This window comes from Phocoena sinus, chromosome 7 (genome assembly GCF_008692025.1).
Source record: "Phocoena sinus isolate mPhoSin1 chromosome 7, mPhoSin1.pri, whole genome shotgun sequence".
Taxonomy (NCBI): domain Eukaryota; kingdom Metazoa; phylum Chordata; class Mammalia; order Artiodactyla; family Phocoenidae; genus Phocoena; species Phocoena sinus.
In genome coordinates this window covers 31,838,133-31,857,539 of record NC_045769.1, presented here as the reverse complement: position 1 = coordinate 31,857,539, position 19,407 = coordinate 31,838,133, and positions in this window count along the sequence as shown.

Genomic DNA, 19,407 nt, shown 5'->3' with positions numbered 1-19,407 from the left:
AAGATCCACAGGTGATGGGTACGTAAAGTTTGGGAAGAACTTTGAATTTCTGAGAAGTCTAAACTTTTTAAGACAGTACTGGGAAGCAGCTGAAGGTTATAGAGTGGTGACATAATTCATTAGGGTTCTAGAAAGAACAATTTGATAATTGTGTGTAAGATGGATTGAATATAACAGATCCTGCACAATACATCTTATCTGATCCTGCAAGATAATCGTAGAAAATTTGCTTGCCACTTATAACTCCCCAAGACTTTCTTCTCCCTATTCATTCCTTCTTCTTCTAGGCTCCAGCAGAGAACACTGCACTGGGGCCTTGGGTAGGAGCCTGCCTCACCGCTCAGAGCGCCTTTAATGGTGGACTCCTGCCAGCCATTGATCCAACAGTGGGAGTTATCTCAGCAGTGCAACTGCACTCAGGCCCCAATTCCAACTTGTATAATATTTCTGATAATAAGAGAACCCAAATGAAGTATCCTTTAAAAGGCCTTCACTGTTAATTTGGCACAGGGAAAAAAGCCAGCGTATTATACGAGGTTTTCTAGTCAGCCTGCTTGTGCTATATAGACTCTTTGAATAGATGTCCATAATGAGATTACTCAAAATAGAATTCATTACCTGACTTAAGATTTATTGCTTTTTAACTAGAAATACAGGGCTATACACATTCTGCTCTCAGAGTTGGCTGTGTGACGGCTCCGCTTCTCCATTCCAGCATGGGTATGGGAAGGAAACACTAAAGAGAGCAGGGTCACAGACCATAAGAATGGAGAAAACAATGTGGCTTCATTAGGACAGGAGCATGGGAGCCCAGGCCTCTGTTGCTAAGTTCTGCTTCCACAGTCTCACCATGGGGACCGTGGATGGGCCAGTCACCTCCCCACTAGCGTAATTGGAAAGACTCTAAGGGGCCCTGAAATGCTGAAGTGCTGTAAATTAGCAGTGTTCAGTTCTGATGAACATTAAAGGGAGTGTGTAGTTAATTCCTCCACACATGCTGATCACAAAGTCTTCCCACTGGGGGCTTTTGGCTCGGAGCGTTACAGGTCCATTTGTTCTGCCTGGCTTCTCCATCAGGGCAAGGGCCTCAAGGTGAGTTAATAGGCTTGGCTTCCCAGTACTTTATTGTAATCTATATTTACCATCATCATATATATTTTAACAAATCGCTGGTGCATGGCACGCCATTGAACACTGCACAAAATAGGTAAGAGTGGCAGGGCCCTGGTCTCACTGGCAGAGGGTGGCAACTGCATCCAAGGGGGCACTGAGGGTGTCCTATCTTGCCCACTAGCTTATGATGCTGCTTTGTCCCCACATGCTTTACCATCTGTCACATGTCTTCCTAGGCCTTTGCTTCTTTACACTGTCCTGGGCCACCTCCACTGGACTGGCACGATCAAGGGGAGGTCGTGTCAATGCAGTCGCCTCTTACAAACCCTGTAAGCACTGCCCATTCGACGGCCTCTGTCCTTGCCCCCTTTCTTCCTCAAGCACTTTCCCTCTGGTCCGCAATGCAAAAATACTGCTGATGGTGGCTCTATATGAGATAATAATCTTAAATACATGATATTTGCATGGATAATAGGATAAAGTAAAACAGGATGGGCAAGTTGATAATTGCAGATTAGAAGGAAATATAATTAGCAACCCAACAAAAGCCAAATTTAGAGGGTAATAAGCATGATGTGTTAGAATTGTTACGAATGAGATATTTCCATATGTCTCTATCCCTGAGGTTAAAAACCTAAGCAGGGCTTCCCTGGTGGCGCAGTGGTTGGGAGTCCGCCTGCCGATGCAGGGGACACGGGTTCGTGCCCCGGTCCGGGAGGATCCCACATGCCGCGGAGCGGCTGGGCCGGTGAGCCATGGCTGCTGAGCCTGCGCTCCGCAACGGGAGAGGCCACAACAGTGAGAGGCCCGCGTACAGCAAAAAAAAAAAAAAAACCTAAGCAGCCTCATTGTGTGTTGTGGAAGTGTATCTGAAATGACGTATTCTATTTGTTTGTTTCAAGATTTCACATTTTAAAAACAGAAAAAGCTATTATTGCAGAGATTTTTTTTTTTTCCATAGCTTTAGGAACTAACAGGGGGGAAGATGCCATCATAGGTTATAATATTGCCCTGGACAATTGCAGGACAAGCCACCGGCCTGCATTCTTGTTATTATTTTAATTTGTATATGGACCTTGTCAGATAGCCAGGCATATTTTTTTAAATGCAAACTAAGAGCTATCATCATCTGATGTTCCTGAGACAACGATGACAATGACAAGGTGCTGTTAAAGGCCATGTTTGCGCAATCAAGATAATGAGACAGTGGCCCCTGCTGCCTTATCATTTCAGCCATCTTTTAGTCAATTTGGATTTTGTCACTCGGGCAACACGATAGACAGATCTGGAATTAGCCGTTTATAAAACTAGAAAATGTCACATTTTTCTCTCTTCGGTGAATGCAAAATGGTACAAGCTTCTTCGTGTCCCACGACCTTCCAATCTAATAGAGAGAATACTTCTACCACCAGACCCTCAGCGCTGACTGGGGTGCTGGGACTCGCCCACGTGGCCTTTGCCCCGGCTTGATGGTAAAATCGTCGGGTCAGTCTTTTGCAACGTGCTAGAGGCATGGGCCTCTAGACATATGAATTTTGTGACTGTCCAGGGTGTTGAATTCTAGGCCGTGGCATTCCTTCTGGGAAAGCTGTCCTGTCTTCTACCTCCTCTGCCAGTTTGAGGCTCTTCCGAGAAGAACACATGGATGCTTTCAGGGCCTCAAGCGGATTTCCAATATTCTCACGCCAAAGTCCGGAAACATCCGTCAGTGAGTCCGCATGTGCTCTTGCCTGGGCTGGGGGCTGCTAGAGTCATCAGTAGGATGTGCCCAAATGGTACATTTAGTTTGTGGAATTATTGAACAAGGGTCCTAAACTTATTGATTTTTGTTATTGTTTGTTGGTGTTATTCCTGTAATATGTCATAGAACAAAGCTAAGACTCTTATCTGAAATACTTATTAATCATCCCTTGCTGGAATATGCTTGAACTGCAGAAATTGACTAAAGGTTGGGAAGGGGGTTGAGGTTAAAAGGATTTAACAAAATCCTAAAAGAGAAAATATCTCGTACACTAATATATCTTAAAAGCTTACAGAAACCCTTTTGCCAGATGACTGTACTTGTCAAAATGTCCACTCCTTTTCTTTCTTAATTCTGCATGGAAATGAGTCCTTTCTAACTATAAAATATTGAAACACTTATATAAGTTTATAGAGTGAAATTTGAAAGTTGCCCTTCATTCCCCCTCCATTCTTTCTAAACTCACATCCTTTCCAGGAAAGCAGCTGCCTCCTTCCAGTTCTTTTCCTATGATTTTATAATATATATGTACATGCATATATATCTTTAAAAAAATAAATGGGATCATACCATACATACTGTTCTACCACTTGATTGACCATTAAATACGATTTGAAGATTTTTTTCTGTATCAGTACATACAGCACTACCTCATTCTCTTTAACAGCCACCTAATGTTCCATATTAAGGATGAATCATAGTATATTTACGTATTATTCTATTAAATATTACTTATGATTTTATTTTATTTTTCCAGTTTCAAACCCTGAACCTTCTGGAGCCCGTGTACAAGTATACCTCTAGGTTGTGTTTCTGGAGTAGAATTGCTTTGATAACTTTAATAACTACAGCTACTTCCCTTCCAAGAGAGCTCCTCAACTACAGTGAGATTTTTGCAGATTCATAATCAGAGTACTCTCCAAATATATTCTCTTAGAGACAAGAGGCTTAGTACATTGGAAATAAACAGACCTGAGTCTACATCTCTGTCAGTTCCGACACTTCGCTCCCCAGGCAAGCTCACTAAGCTTCAGTGTCCTTGCCCATAAAGTGAGGATACAATTACCGATCCTGGAGGGCTGTTGGGAGGATAAAGGTGATAACATCTCAAAATACTTGGCACTTGGTAGGTGCCTGATAAGCCATGTTTATTATTTATGAGTCCATGACCTGAATTCCACAACTTGAGAGAAGTACAGTAACCAGCAGTTTCCAGAAACAGAAGTGACATCCTAAGAATTAAAAAAGTCAGATGAATATATACATAGAAGCCACATTTTGCTGGTTTTCGATTCCATCAGTGTTTCTATCTCCTTCTTATTAAAACCATGAGAAGCCACTAATTGTACGCTTCCTCAACCTTTGATCTATACCTGCAATTCAGTCTCCGGAAGTAAACTCAGCACAGACAGCATTGCTAGTTTACTTCTGTATATTTTATATGACATGGAGGTTTATGCAAGGAGTTATGCTATGTTAATTTTAGGTTCCCAGGTTAATGTTAAGAGTAACTGGCATTCCCTGAGCACACACTGATGTAGATGTCCAACCTAATTTATCACTCTGGCTTAATGAAGAGAGTTGTCTTTCCCTGTCCCACCTCCCACTGCCTTTGTGGCCAAGGTTATCTGTATAGCTGTCTCTACCTCAGCTTCTCGGCTTTATATTATGGTGTGATTGTTAGCACTGGCTGCCCTTCATATTGTGGGCGGGGGCCTCTAAGAGAACACTTATTTTTAAATTAATTTACCTCATTTGAATCCTAGCTTTCAACTGTTGTAGCAAACCTGTTATGCACCTGATCTCTCACACTTAGATCGAAATATCTGCCGGGCCACTCATTTATTGCCAAGAAATCATTCAGGGCTAATAAATGAGGAGTGGTTTCCAAATCTCCATGTCCAGTAATATCCGCATTGCCCTAAGCTCTATCTCACCTATTTAATTCTTTCTCTTAGCTGTCAGCTGCCATCCACAAAAGAAAAGCAGAGGCAAATATAAAGGGATAATTATGTGAAGCCTTTTTATTTTTAAAATGGCTTTTCGTGGTTTTAAAAAGAAAGATGTAAATCAAAAGCCACAAAACGCAGCTCCAGCAGACCTCTGGCAGAGGTGTGTTTTGAAGCCTTGATTGTTCTTGGAATGGCATGGTGGAGAGAAGAGAGCTTCACCGTTACCACAGTCTCTGGTCCCACTCTACCATGCCATTTACCGGTTGGGTGACCTGGGGCATGTTACATGGCCCCCGTGTAGTTCCTTCATCTCACCAATAAAATGAAGTTAATTTCAACAGCTACGTTATAAAGTCAATGTGAAGATTAAATGAGACAAAAATGTAAAGCACTTAGTGCCCCGCAAAAGTTATATACATGTTGGTTTTGGTATTTGTGTTTAAGAGCCCAGGGTCCGGGACAGGCTGCCTGAATTCAAATGCTGGGTCTGCCACTTCTTACCTGGGTGACCCGGAGCAGGTAGCTTACTCTTTTGAATGTGCTTCTTCATTTGTTAAGTGGGAATGATAATGGTATGTCAGGGGATTCTTTTGAGAAGCAATGGATGATATACAGTGTTTGGCATTTAGAAAGTATTCATCAATATACAATATCAGTTCACATTTTTTTTTTGATGAACAAGATATTTGTTCTACGTCTATAAAAAATTTGCTCTGGTATAAGTGGCCATGGATTCCTGCACTCTCTCTTCCAGTTTCTTACAGAATCTGGTTTTAAAATATACCTAGGTCCGGGCTTCCCTGGTGGCGCAGTGGTTGAGAGTCCGCCTGCCGATGCAGGGAACGCGGGTTCGTGTCCCGGTCCAGGAAGATCTCACATGCCACGGAGTGGCTGGGCCCGTGAGCCATGCCCACTGCGGCCTCAGCCAGAGCAGTCATTACTGAAATAACAAATGGATCTAATTATAAGGTGCTTTTACCTTAAAGGTCAGCCAGTGCCATGTAACTGGAGGCTGGCATTATGGGAAGCTTCTGGTATATTATATTGCATGTCAATATTAACACAAGTTCTGTTAGTGCTACATGAATGTTACAGTATTTAGAGGGCTCAGCTTTCTATTCTGTGTGTACAACCATGCATGTGGACACACACGCACTCACACACACATGCTTTTAGCTGGGACCACTGGCCACCTCAAGTCCCATGATTCTGAAAGCTGACATTATTGTTCAGGGACTCCTATTTTTCAGGGTAGTTGCACAGTTGAAATGAGTCCTTGCTGCTTGGAAGGCTTGTTGCATAATTTCATTTGGCTGAGACAGGAGACAAGTACCTCATTTTAATTAGAATTTCAAGCAAACTGCATTATGTTGTTGTGTGTTATTCCAAGCGAATATACCACATCGAGGACAGCTGTTGATAGAGTAAAGCATCCTATTTATTCTGCCTAAGAAATATAAATCCGTTCATTCACTTCACAAGCTCTCTCATGACGCTGCTCCTAACACATCCCCTGGCACAAAAGGATGTGCCCCGAGGCTCTCCAAGACAGTCAATGTGTTAACCAAGATGCCAGGTAATAACCATGGCGCCCAGGACAAGGTGGCATCGCCATGTCATTAGCAGGCAAATCGCAGGCCTTATCCTGCTCTCTGTGTCTCTTCTGGCTTGCTGCAAATCACAGAACCCTCGGAGGGATCCCCTTTCCGCCTGTTGCCCTGAGAAAGGGCCTAGCTTGTGTTGAAGAAAACCGGAGGCTATGCTGCTTTAGACCTGCAATTAAGTCCCTGCTGCTCTCCAAACCCAATGAGTCCTTCCAAGTAGTAATCTAATTTATTTTTCCCATTTTCTAAGTAATGCCACGGTAAGCGTGTTCATCATTTTAGACTCACTGATTCTAATTCCTAATTCAGATTTGTTTGTTCAGTAGAAGGTAAACAACCCCAAGCTATCACCCACCCCCATTTATTTGGTAAGAGAGTTTCAGTGGGAGAAGATAAATAGCATGTCAAACGTGGTTTGGAGGGGCTGTGACTGAATCATTTCTAGTTTCCTTTGCCTGGCTCCAGCTGTTATGGCCCAGTGTGACTCTGGCAGCTGTGTGCTGGCTTGGCTGAGCTAGTATTTAGTCAAATCAGATCAATACTTCTAAGTATTTGTCTGATACAATAATCTTAGGCCAGTCCAGGAATTCACACATTGAACCACATGGGTGGGGATGACTTGTTTCTAGTTGTCAGTCCGTGAACACAAGCTCAACCGGTTGATACCTGTAATCCTAAAATCCCTTAGAAAATTAAAGGCAGGCCATACTTAAGAGATTGGAGGACCCATGTGGCCCTGGGGCTGCATCAACTATATTCCACAAACATTTATTGGGTGCTACTATATACAAGGAAACATAGGAGAGACAATGATCAGCAAGATGTCCCACTTCTCAAGTATAATTTAATACCAGACTATAAAAACATCAGTAGTTGATTAATTGTTATTTAGATTTGGCCTTGTTCCAAAAGGATCTAAGGGGGAAGAATATTTGTAAAAATATATCTATAAGTCAAAATGAAATTAAAAAGTATTACATGAGATGGGGTTGGTAAAAATTAAGGGTGGGGAAAATTCAAACGAAGCCAGAAGTGAAGGAAGTTCAAAAAATATATATGATGAGAAATAATGCTTACCAGTGATGAGCCATAAATTTGTCCTGGAGCTTCCTGGAAGCTGACACAAAACCAGAAACAAAATTGTTTATTGTACTATTGATGGTGTCTATATTGAACTTGCTCAGATAAAGGACTGTAACAGGTACAGAGACTACACAGGTTTTGCTCATAAAAAGAGGACTTTGATTTGTCCTAGTGAGTATCCATGACTTACTTATAGAGAATACAGTCCTGATTTTCACTGGCTGGGAGCAAGGACTGTTTGTTCCTTATGTCACAGGCATTCCTTGTCACCTTCCTCCTTGCTGCAAATACCCCCCTCACATACACCCCAGGGGCTGAAAATGCTAGATGTTGGTTCTCCCAGACTCCCTTGGACATGTGATCCAATCATGGCAAATGGGACCCAAAGAGTAGAATTCTGGGAAGCTCCTTATTGATGAGCACCAAGTCTGGATATATTTATCCTTGTTCTAGAACAAGTAAAGATACTATTATAAACATTAATGAGTCTCATGAAAAAAGACTACAGTGTAAAAAATGGAAACATCTGACTCAAAGCAGGTGCTCTTTTTTTTTTTTAAACATCTTTATTGGAGTATAATTGCTTTACAATGGTGTGTTAGTTTCTGCTTTACAACAAAGTGAATCAGCTATACATATACATATATCCCCATATCTCATCCCTCTTGCATCTCCCTCCCACCCTCCCTATCCCACCACTTTAGGTGGCTCGTTTCTGAAAGGGATCTACTGCAAGACTCAGAAGATAACATTGGGAAATCATTGGGAATCCTTGAAAGAATGCAGGAAGACAGCCACTACAAATTAAATGCTTAAGGAGACGAAAAGCTGAGATTAAAATTCAGATCAATGGAATTAACAGAGATCCCAAAAAATCTAAAAAGTTAATGGGACTTCCACATAAAGATGGAGCTTTGAACTAACATCACATCCCTCCCAAAACCCTTATAAAAGTACCGTATATATGTCTCCACATGAGTAGCAAAAATAGAAGAAAAAAAAATGGAAAATTTTGAAGCTGAGGTTTATGTGATAGGGTAAAATGGAGAATCTCTAGGCTTGGGGACACCAATGGAGATCCCTAAGGTTCTATACCACAACCAGGAGAGGTAAGTACATGTTTACATTACTGCTTGCTGAGCTCTAGTCCCTTGTTCCATTGGCTCCCAAAATGCAGGACTTCATTTTTCAGGAAAGAAATAGATGAGTCTTCTTCAGGGGATATGGCCACCCCTTGGTGGAAAAAGCCCCCAAATACTAACAACAGAGACAGTAAAAGCTCTTCATGATTCACAAAGGACAAGGTGTGCCAAGACACTTGGAGAACGCTTATCAGCCCATTAGCACTGTTAAATATGAGCAAACAGTCAAAGTTATCTTAAATATGAGCAAACAGTCAAAGTTATCCATTAGTCCACAAAAAGCTCCCAGTGTAAAAGACAAAGACAAAAACAAAAGACAAAAAGAAACTGGAAGAAAAAGACAACGTGCAGGGAGAAGAGAACATTAAAAATTAAACTGTAATTAATATCACCTGAAAGATTAAACAGTTACATACATAAAACAAGAACGGGATGCTCTGAAAATGGAACACGAAAACAGAAAATGTAAAAGATCTTTTGGATAATATATTGAACAGCACAGGGAAGTATAGCCACCATTTTTAATAACTTTAAATGGAGTATAATCTATAAAAATATTGAATCAATATATTGTACACCTGAAACTACTATAATATTGTAAGTCAACTATACTTCAATAAAAATAGATCTTTTGGATAAATACAATGAAAAATTGGAATTCACATGAATGATAGTGAAAATCTGAATCATGTGGTGAATCTTTGAATCAGTCATATGGAAAATGAACTTGAAAAGTTTTCCTGGTTTGCAGAAGCAAAATCAGAGAGATTAAAAGACAGGTGTAAGATAGATACAGAAGGTATATAATGGAGAGAAAGCACAGATCATTGATGTTCTCAGAAAGAAGATCAGCTTAAGTAGAAGAGAAAAATAACAACCAAAGATAAGAAGAAAAAAGCCTTCTTGAGTTGAAAAAATATCTGTACTTGAAGGTTCAAAGTACCCACTGCATCCAAGTCAAATGGATTTTAAAAGACCCAATCCTGACACATTCCAGCCAACTTTGGGACTGAAAGAATGAAGGGGAAATTTGCAAGTTCCTAAGCCAAAAAGAAAAAGATTAACTACAAAAGAATGAAAATGAGACTGGCCTCAAACATCTTTTCTATAGTTTAAACACTAGAAGACAAGGGATTAACGTCTACAGAATTTTAAAGAGAAACAATGTCATCTAAGAATTTTGTACCTAGACAAATTTTGTGTGAAAGCAACAGAAGAAAGTACTCTCAAATGTGCAGTATGTCATTCACATGAACTTCTGGAAAAAAAAAAAATTGAAGATGTGCTTCTACTGCCTGAGAAAGAAAACAAAATTTTTAAAGTTTCAAAATGTGAAGGTAATTGTGTAAAAGGACTGGTCGCAAACACAGAACCATTTAGATTGAGAGAGATCCAAATTAATTTTTTTAAGTGTAGTTATAAAGTGGATGCCAGCTTCAAAACTTACATTTAAATTAGAAGATATGTAATGGTTGGGAGGAAGGAAGGAATAAAGAAAGGGAAGTGGAGAGGGAGGGAAGAAGGGAGAGATGGAGGACAGAGAGAGAGAGAGTTTTAGTCATTCATAGTGACATTTAAACATTAATAATGACAGAGAAATGGGAATGGTGAGAAGTAAAATTGTGTTTAAACTTAGCAGTTGGCAGATTTTGCTGTGCATTATAATCTGCTGGGAATCTTTATGAAACACTGATACCTTACTTCCTCCCACATACATTTTCATTTAATTGGTATAGAGTGCAACTAAAATCTCCTCAGCTACTTCCAACGTGCAGCAATGTTTGGGAACCTGTGACTTAACTCATTAAATAGGAAAAAGCAAGGATGGCATAAAGATTTCATCTTAATTTCCAGCTCTTGTTAATTGCCTAGGGGCTTTGTTGAGGTCATATCCAGGCTCAATGGGAAATTGCTCTGATCTACTTTTACTGTCCTATCTGGAAGAGAAGAGGATGACATCGCACATTTGCCATCCCTGGATTGAAGTAAATTTTGAAAGGAAAGTAACTATTAGGGGCTTAAAAAACAGTACAGATCTCTTCCAAAATATTAGAGACAATGAAAGCAAAGAAAATATAGCCATATAGTAAAAGGCAGTAAACAAAAAGAAGAAGAAAGATGAACAGAAGGAGAGGGAGGAGAAGAAAAAGAAGGAGGGCTTCCCTGGTGGCACAGTGGTTAAGAATCCACCTGCCAATGCAGGGGACATGGGTTCGAGCACTGGTCCGGGAAGATCCCACATGCCGTGGAGCAACTGAGCCCATGCACCACAACTACTGAGCCTGCACTCTACAGCCCACGAGCCACAACTACTGAAGCCTGCGCGCCTAAAGCCCGTGCTCCACAACAAGAGAAGCCACTGCTATGAGAAGTCCTCTCACCGCAACAAAGAGTAGCCCCCACTCGCTGCAACTAGACAAACCCACACCCAGCAATGAAGACCCAATGCAGCCAAAAATAAAAATAAAATAAACATTATAACACACACACACACACACACACACACACACACAAATTAATAAAAAAAATAATAAAAGAGAGAAGAAAGAAGTGGAGGAGGAGAAGGAGGAGGAAAGAAAACCCAATAGGAGAAATCCAAAAATAAGATGGCAAAATATGACCAAATATGTTCGTTAAGTCTATAAATGCAACTGGAAGAATCTCCTTCATTAAAAAAGTATATCTTCAGATTGTATAATAAGAGAAGAGCAATTCCTCTATGTGACATTTTCTGAAGACCCACCTTCAGATACAAAATTATTCAATAAAAAATATATTAAATGATTATAAAGTAGGCAAATATATCAGACAAATACATTTTAAAAAAGGAATCACAATACAAATAACAAATATAATAGAAACTAAAGCAGAAATATTGAATGGGATAAAGAAAGATGTCCTGTCAGAAAGTATATTTCACAATGAATATAAAACTGGCATGAAATTTTATGCAACAGATAATATTATATCACAATCCAAAAAGTGAAATCTGCTATAAATTAAGAGAAATGGACTGAAGTACAGTACTGAAGGGAAGCTTTAGTAACTTTCTCTTTTTGACAGCTAATAAATGTAAATCAAACTTTATACCACACAAGCATAGAATATACCTTTATTTCCAATACTAATAACACATCTACCAAAAAATAAATAAATAAAAAGGTCATGCATCAATAAAATTACAAAAAGCCAAAAGTATACAGTTTACACTCTGATTAGAAAGTAAGGAGTCATTGGGCTTCCCTGGTGGCGCAGCGGTTGACAGTCCGCCTGCCGATGCAGGGGACGTGGGTTCATGCCCGGGTCCGGGAAGAGCCCACATGCCGCAGAGCAGCGAGGCCCATGAGCCATGGCCGCTGAGCATGTGTGTCCGGAGCCTGTGCTCCGCAGCGGGAGAGGCCACAGCAGTGAGAGGCCTGTGTACAGAAAAAAAAAAAAAAAAAAAAAAAAAGTAAGGGGTCATTATTGAGTCAAGGAGAAAATTAACACTGCAAGTAATAAGAAGTTAGAAAAAATTTAGAATTAACAATAATTGAGACATTAACAACAATAAGAATAGTAAATAGCAAAATTTATGGGATGTACCAAAACAGTATTCAGAAAAAATTTAAATATTTTTTTACAATGGAGAAAAAAGGGAAATAAATGCCCTATAACTGACATGGTTATGAGAAAAATGTCCCCACCAGAGAGAAATTTAGGTTGATTTTGAGAGCCATGATGATTTCATCATATGAGGTCTGCCCCTGCTTCTGATGTTCCTTCTTCCAAAGAAAAGTTCTTTGGTTCATATTCCAACCCTAGAGCTGGAGTGAAAATTTCTCTCCATTTTTTCTGACAATCCTAGCATAGGTGAAAAGTTTAGCATTTGTACCTGGGTTTTTATTTTATGTTAAGTCAAGCTTAATTAGTACATGAGAATTGCAAGAATTAACAAGTTATTGTAGAGCCATTTCTAAATCCGTTATAGAAACAACTTCTTTCTGAACTCATCAAACTTCATATTGGGCTAATCATTTCTTTTGTGCTTTACTTCATTTTAGGGAAGAAACACAGACATAGAAAGAAAAATAGGCTTTGCCAAATAAATTACAATTTCTCACAAGCCCAGGCACCTAAAAAAAATCATATCATGGGCAAGTTAAAACTTTAATAAGTATAAAATACAAAACTATACAACTTCTGGAAGAAAACATAGGAGAAAATGTACATGGCCTTGGGTTTCTTGATGTTTTAAAATATAATACCAAAAGCATAATTCATGCTTATAAAGAAAAAAATCTTTACTTTTTACTTTTTTAATACCTTGTATTAAAATTGGACTTCTAAAATTTGGGGATTTTATTAAAATTCAAAAATTCTGCTCTGTGAAAGACACTGTTAACCAGATGGGGAAAAAAAGCCCATCTCTAAGCCAGACTTAGAGAAAAATATTTGCAAAACACATGTCAATAAAGTACATATATCCACAATATACAAAAAAAAAATTTTTTTTAACTGCATAAGAAAACAACCCAATTAAAAAAATGAGCAAAAGATCTGGACAGACTCCTCACCAGAGAAGACACACAGATGGCCAACAAGCATATAAAAAGATGCCCAACATCACTGTCATTAGGGACATTTAAATTAAAACAACAAAGTAATACTAGAACATTCCTAAGACTGAATGGCAGAAATCCAAAAAACTAATAATCCTAATTGCATAGCAATAAGAACTCTCATCCATTGCTGGTGGGAATGAAAAATGTACAGTCACTTTGGAAGACACTTTGGCTGCTTCTTCCAAAGCTAAACACAGTATTACTATACGATACAGTAATCACGTTCTTAGATATTTACCCAACTGATCTGAAAACATAGATCCACACAAAAATCTGCATAAAACGTTCATAGCAGCTTTATTCATAATCACCAAAACTAGAAGCAACCAAGATGTCCTTCAATAGGTCAATTGATAAACAAACTGTGGTACATCCACGTAATGGAATATTATTCAGTGATAAAAAGGAATGCGCTATCAAAGGCAAAGAAATGAATAAACCTTAAACCCATGTTCTAAATGAAAGAAGCCTGTCTGCAAGGGTTATATACTGTTTGATTCCATTTATATGACTTTCTGGAAAAGCCAAAACTCTACAGAAGATAAACAGATCAGTGGTTGCCAGGACTGGGGGGCAGAGTGATGGAGGAAGGTTGAATAGGTAAGGCAGAGGGGATTGTTTAGCTTGGTGAAAATATGCAGTATGATACTGTATTGGGAGTTACATGACACCATGCATTTATCAAAACCAATAGAACTTTACAGCAGAAAGAGTGAACCTTAATGTATGAGAAAATTTTTAATAAAAACATCACTTAGGTTGTTGGAGCATCCCAGGATGTAATGACAAATAAATCTAACTATATGACAAAGGAATCTAACTGTATTACAAATGTATGAAACAATCTCACTGAGGTGGATAAGGGGAAAAGATGCTGACCTAAGTAACTCTGGAAATCAGTGGAGTCTGTAAGGCAAATGCACAAAAGCAGTGTATTTCAGTTGATAAAGTTGTTTCCATGGAAGCATGCAACATAATACATGTGTGCTGGAATTGAAGAATTAAATAAATGGACGGCAGATGGTGGGAGCCGGTTTCCCACTGTTGGAGTTGGAGGTTACAGATGAGCAAGAGAAGGCTAGAATGATACGTGTGGAAATGGACTAAAGTTGAAGCCATCACTATGAATTTACACTGGGCTTAGGAGAGAGAGAAATATTTATAGATATGTGTATATACATGAGGTAGTAAAGACATATATATTTCCTTACTCTGTCTGCTGAGAAACAATGACATCCCAGTAACAGGATGCATACCTAGCACGCGGCTTTGGTTTCTAACACCATTTTCCAATAAAAAGAACCAGGATTCCTTGGAGAAATGGCTTATTCTAGGCTGAAGAAGGAAATATACAAGATGGGCCTGGAGCATCTTTTAATGCCAGAAGGTAAAGAAGTACTCAAAAAGCACAGTGATGGTGCAATGTCCAAGTGCCAATTAAAAGAGTTCTCAATGGCCAAGCTGTAAGAAATTTAGAGCCACAAAATAAATAAAGTAGTAATGGATTATAACCAGTAGGAGAAGAGACAATGCTCCCCAGGGAATTCCAAATAGTTTACACACATATCTGCTCCCAAGGAGGTGAAACACAAGTCCCATTTTTTAAGTGTGGGCTGTGCATAGCGACTTCCCTACAAAGAGTAGTACGTATGGAAAGGAGGTGGAGGGAAAGTAGCTTTACAGGGCAGAAACCTGACAAATACTCTCTCAGCCAGGTCCTCAGGGTTAAAGTCAACAGTGATGAGTCATGTTGATAGAATGTACCCTTGCTGTGATGTGATGAGAAAGGCATTTTACCTCCATGGATTACCTCCCCCAACCTATCACCCCAGTGTTATCAGGAGAAAAACATCAGACAGTCCCACCTGAGGGACATTCTATGAAATACCTGACCACTCATTCCTCGAAACTGTCAAGGTATCAAAAACAAAGAAATTCTGGGAATTCCCTGGCGGTCCAGTGGTTAGGACTCAGTGCTCTCACTGTCAGGGGCCCGGGTTCAATCCCTGGTTGGGGAACTAAGATCCTGCAGGCTGCACGGTGCGGCCAAAAAAAAAAAAAAAATTCTGAAAGTCTGTCACAACCAAGAGGAGCCTAAGGAGACAAAATGAGTAACTGTAATGGGACATCCTGGATCCTGGAACATTAGGTAAAAGCTAAGAAAATCTGAATAAAATGTGGGCCTTATTTAATAACATTGTATCAGTACTGGTTTGTTAATCATGACAAATACACCACACTGATAAAATGTCAATAATAAGGGAAACTAGGTATTAGGGAATATGGGGACTCTGTATTATCGTCAAAACTTTTCTGAAAATCTAAATCTATTTAGAAATGTATCCTAAAGTAACAAGCTTATTTTAAAAATCTTTAATAAGAAGGGAAGTCTAAACTTCTATAGTGTAAAATTCTCTAGACTCCATCATACCAACACTGCTTTGCTAATACCAGCCTTCTCTGGTGTCACCCAGCCACTGGCCGGAAAGAACCCACCCAGAGCACAGGCCCCAAAGTGCCAGGCTCTGAACCTGAGTCAAAGGAACTAAAAAGCCTTCCTTACTCAGCATCTGTATAATGTTTTCAATGTCCCTGACTCATGCTTGCTGAATCTCTATAAACTAAAACTAAAACGGAGAATGGCTGCTGTCCTGAAATGCCGACAACTCCTTTCACCCCACTCGCTCCAGTCAGACCCTTCAGAAGTAGACAACAGCATGAATCAGACTCAATAGGTCATGACGATCAGTTAATTTCCCCCATCGCTAGCTCCCTCCTCCTTCTCTGCTGGGAGCTTCCAGCATGCTGTGTAGACAGGGTCAGGCTTTTTGCTGTTTTGCTTGTGCACATTTACCTCCCACTGTTCACTCGTTGGCCATTTTAGTGCTTGTAAACACACATATATCAAAGGCAGCAACAGCAAGCAGGCCTGAGCCTTTGACATGGTACCAGACATTAAGGAACAAAAATATATATACTTGTATATGCATCAAAAAAGTCCCGCATGAAATCACACGACATTGTTGATAGTGGCTACCATCTACTTCTAGGAGGCAAATGGGGGAGGGGATTGGGGAGAGAAGTTTTGGTGTGTTCTTAATATTTGATTTGTATTTCTATCCGTGAGGATTGTTTTGACACAATTCTACACTGTCTGAATATTTTTTACAATGAACATATAGTACTTTTGTAATTTAAAATACTTTTAATGGGGGTACATACTGTAGCTGAAATTATGGATGTTGGCTCTTAAAAAAATGTTTCTACTATACCATGTAGATGGAATTTGAGGACTTTATTGGGGTATCTTGTATCATCATGCCCAGGGACAAAGATCAGTGGAAAACTACAGATAATGTCTCTCAGGGCTCAGAAACATACCGAAAGAAACTAGGCAAGATAAAGTTTTGACTAAAGGTAAAAAGATGACGGAGTGGGTAAGAGAGAAGGGGGCAGGGGGAGGGTCGTTAATTGCACCAGTAGCATCAAGAACTATAGTCCCCCTTCTATGTCCTTGTTGCTAGTGTCCAATGACTTAATTATTCCACTCACTTTTCCCTTTGTTCTTTCCTCTTTTGAATAGGAGACTTCATTGTTCTTTTTGTGTTTATTCTTCCTTTCCTCCATACTATTGTGTATCCATTGTGTTGGTATAATTATTTGATTCACTCACCGGTTGAAGAAAAAAGTGCGAAGGAATGACAGCAAAAGTACAGGAGATGTGCACATCTCAGGGAGATCATGGCTTTTGAAGGCAGTGGCAGGTTGGTATATTCTGTATGTATGATACTCCTGGTATGAACTTGGGTTACTTCTTTTTGGAAAGAGTTTATGACCATCTGGAAAGGCATCTTAGAACTGTGTGTGGCAACAAAACTGTATGTGCTCTAGGCAATCAAGGGGTGAAATAGTGGAAAATTTGAATGTTTCTTTAAAAATATGTATGAAATTCTAGAAAAGTCATGTATCGAAAGTCAAAAGGATGTATATCTCCTTTAAGGGAACTCCAATTTATAGGGGTGGGACTCCTCAGCTGTCATGGTTCCACTCATTCTTATTGTCCTACTACATTGGGTAGGCCTTCCAGTGCAGTCTTAAATAGAAGTGATGGTAGCAGACAAGCTTTCCTTATTACCAATAAAAGGGACATTTTGTTTTTCATCACTAAGAACGATATTTGCTCCTTTTTTTGGTAGATGCACTTTGTCAGCTTGAGCAAGTTCTACTCATTTCCAATCTGCTGAGAGATTTTATCATGAAGTGGTATTGAATTTTGTCAAAATATTTTTTTCTGCTTCTATTGAGAAGTTCATATGAGTTTACCCTCCCTCTCTTTTATTCCGTTAATGGTGAATTGCATTAATAGACTTTCAAATGTTAAACCAAACTTGCATCCCGAGATAATCCCGATTTGGTCATGATATATTATACTTTGTATGTATTACTTTTGCCCTATATCAAGAATAAGTCAAGCATGCATATCGTAACCCTTAGAGAAACAAACAAACAAAAAGAAACAGAACAAAGGCTTAGAGAACAAGACAATAGAGGACATGCAATTGATTTTTGGAGATTTCTCTCCATATCTTTCTCTTCTCTAGTACTGTGTTGTAAATCCCAGCTGCCTTAGCCTGTTCAAACTCCAAGCTCTGTCTTTTTAATGTTGCACGACCACTGCACTCTGCTTGGATTTCCCTTTTGTGGGCCATGGTCCAGAAAGTGCCTTCAAAGAAGGCTAATGTGATTCTCAGCCTTCTATCACCTTGTACATTCGCCTGCTATCATGGATAACAGTCTTGTGCTATTTTGCAATGTCTGAAGATAGTTGTTTACAGTGGGAGGGCAAGTCTGATACTAGTAACTACAATATTGCCAAAAATGAAAATCACAAGATAGTTATTCTTAAAGACATAGCCATTCTACAAGTGTTATTACACAAGAAGGTATTCTTAACACATAAACAGGTAATGTTACTATTTCAGGAAGAACTATATAACATCAATAATTCAGACTCTTTAGTTACAAAGGTAATAAAAAAAAGCATAAAAATTAACTACCTTTGCCCAGATATTTGAGGCTTAGCTATAAAAGTAGTGTAGGTGAAATGATGGCTTGATAAGAAAAATTCAACTCAAGATGGGGTAGATATCCTTTAAAATCAGTGAAAAGAAAAATCCAATTGAGAGAGGGACGATGAGTAAGCCAATTATAAACATATGCTGGGCTTCCCTGGTGGCGCAGTTGGTTGAGAGTCCGCCTGCTGATGCAGCGGACATGGGTTTGTGCCCTGGTCCGGGAGGATCCCACATGCCGCGGAGCGGCTGCGCCCGTGAGCCATGGCCGCTGAGCCTGTACATCCCGAGCCTGTGCTCCGCAACGGGAGAGGCCAGAACAGTGAGAGGCCCACGTACCGCAAAAAAAAAAAAAAAAAAAAAAAGCACAGAGTTTAACTCAAGGTTGTTTTACTTTTGTGCATTAATTTATTATTGCAACTTTTTTTTTTTTCAGCTAGGTCAGAAATGACAAATAGATTTTGTATTTAATGCCATCTTCTATGAACTGTTTGTAGCTGTTTGGAGCTCTGTATTGAGAAGGAAGATGCTTTTCTGGCTCAGCCAGATTGGTTTTCAATTGAATCCAGGCCCTGGGCAAAGAAGGAGGAAGCAGCACAAAGGTGCATTGCCATCTCTACAAGTCCCCATACTTGGCTCCAGGGATATTGTGGTGTGTAAGACAAGATCCTGTTTCTAGGACTAGTAGGGAGTCATTCCAGCAATAATGATAACTGTAATAATAATGGTGGATCGATCAGGGTTCCTGGAGATTTCATGCAGGAGATTGGGTAATTATAAAGCTGTTGCAAAGGCTGGAAGAAAGACCGGGAAAAGCCATCACTGATCTCAACTCTGCAAGCAGCTTTCAGAGAGTGAGGGAATTGCCGGAACTTCTGAAAAATGTTGGTGCTGGTCATAGCTGCCTACAGCACTGAAGCATGTGAAACTGAGCACCAGGGAATGGAGCCAGGACTTGAACTCAGGTCTGACTCTCCCTTCCTAATCTTTCTGTGACACAGCCTTGTTCATCATTAAACTTTTGCTGTCATTGTTCTGACATACCTATGTCTTTACCAATTTTTTGCTAGTTGTTTCCTCTTATTTTTAAGTCCTA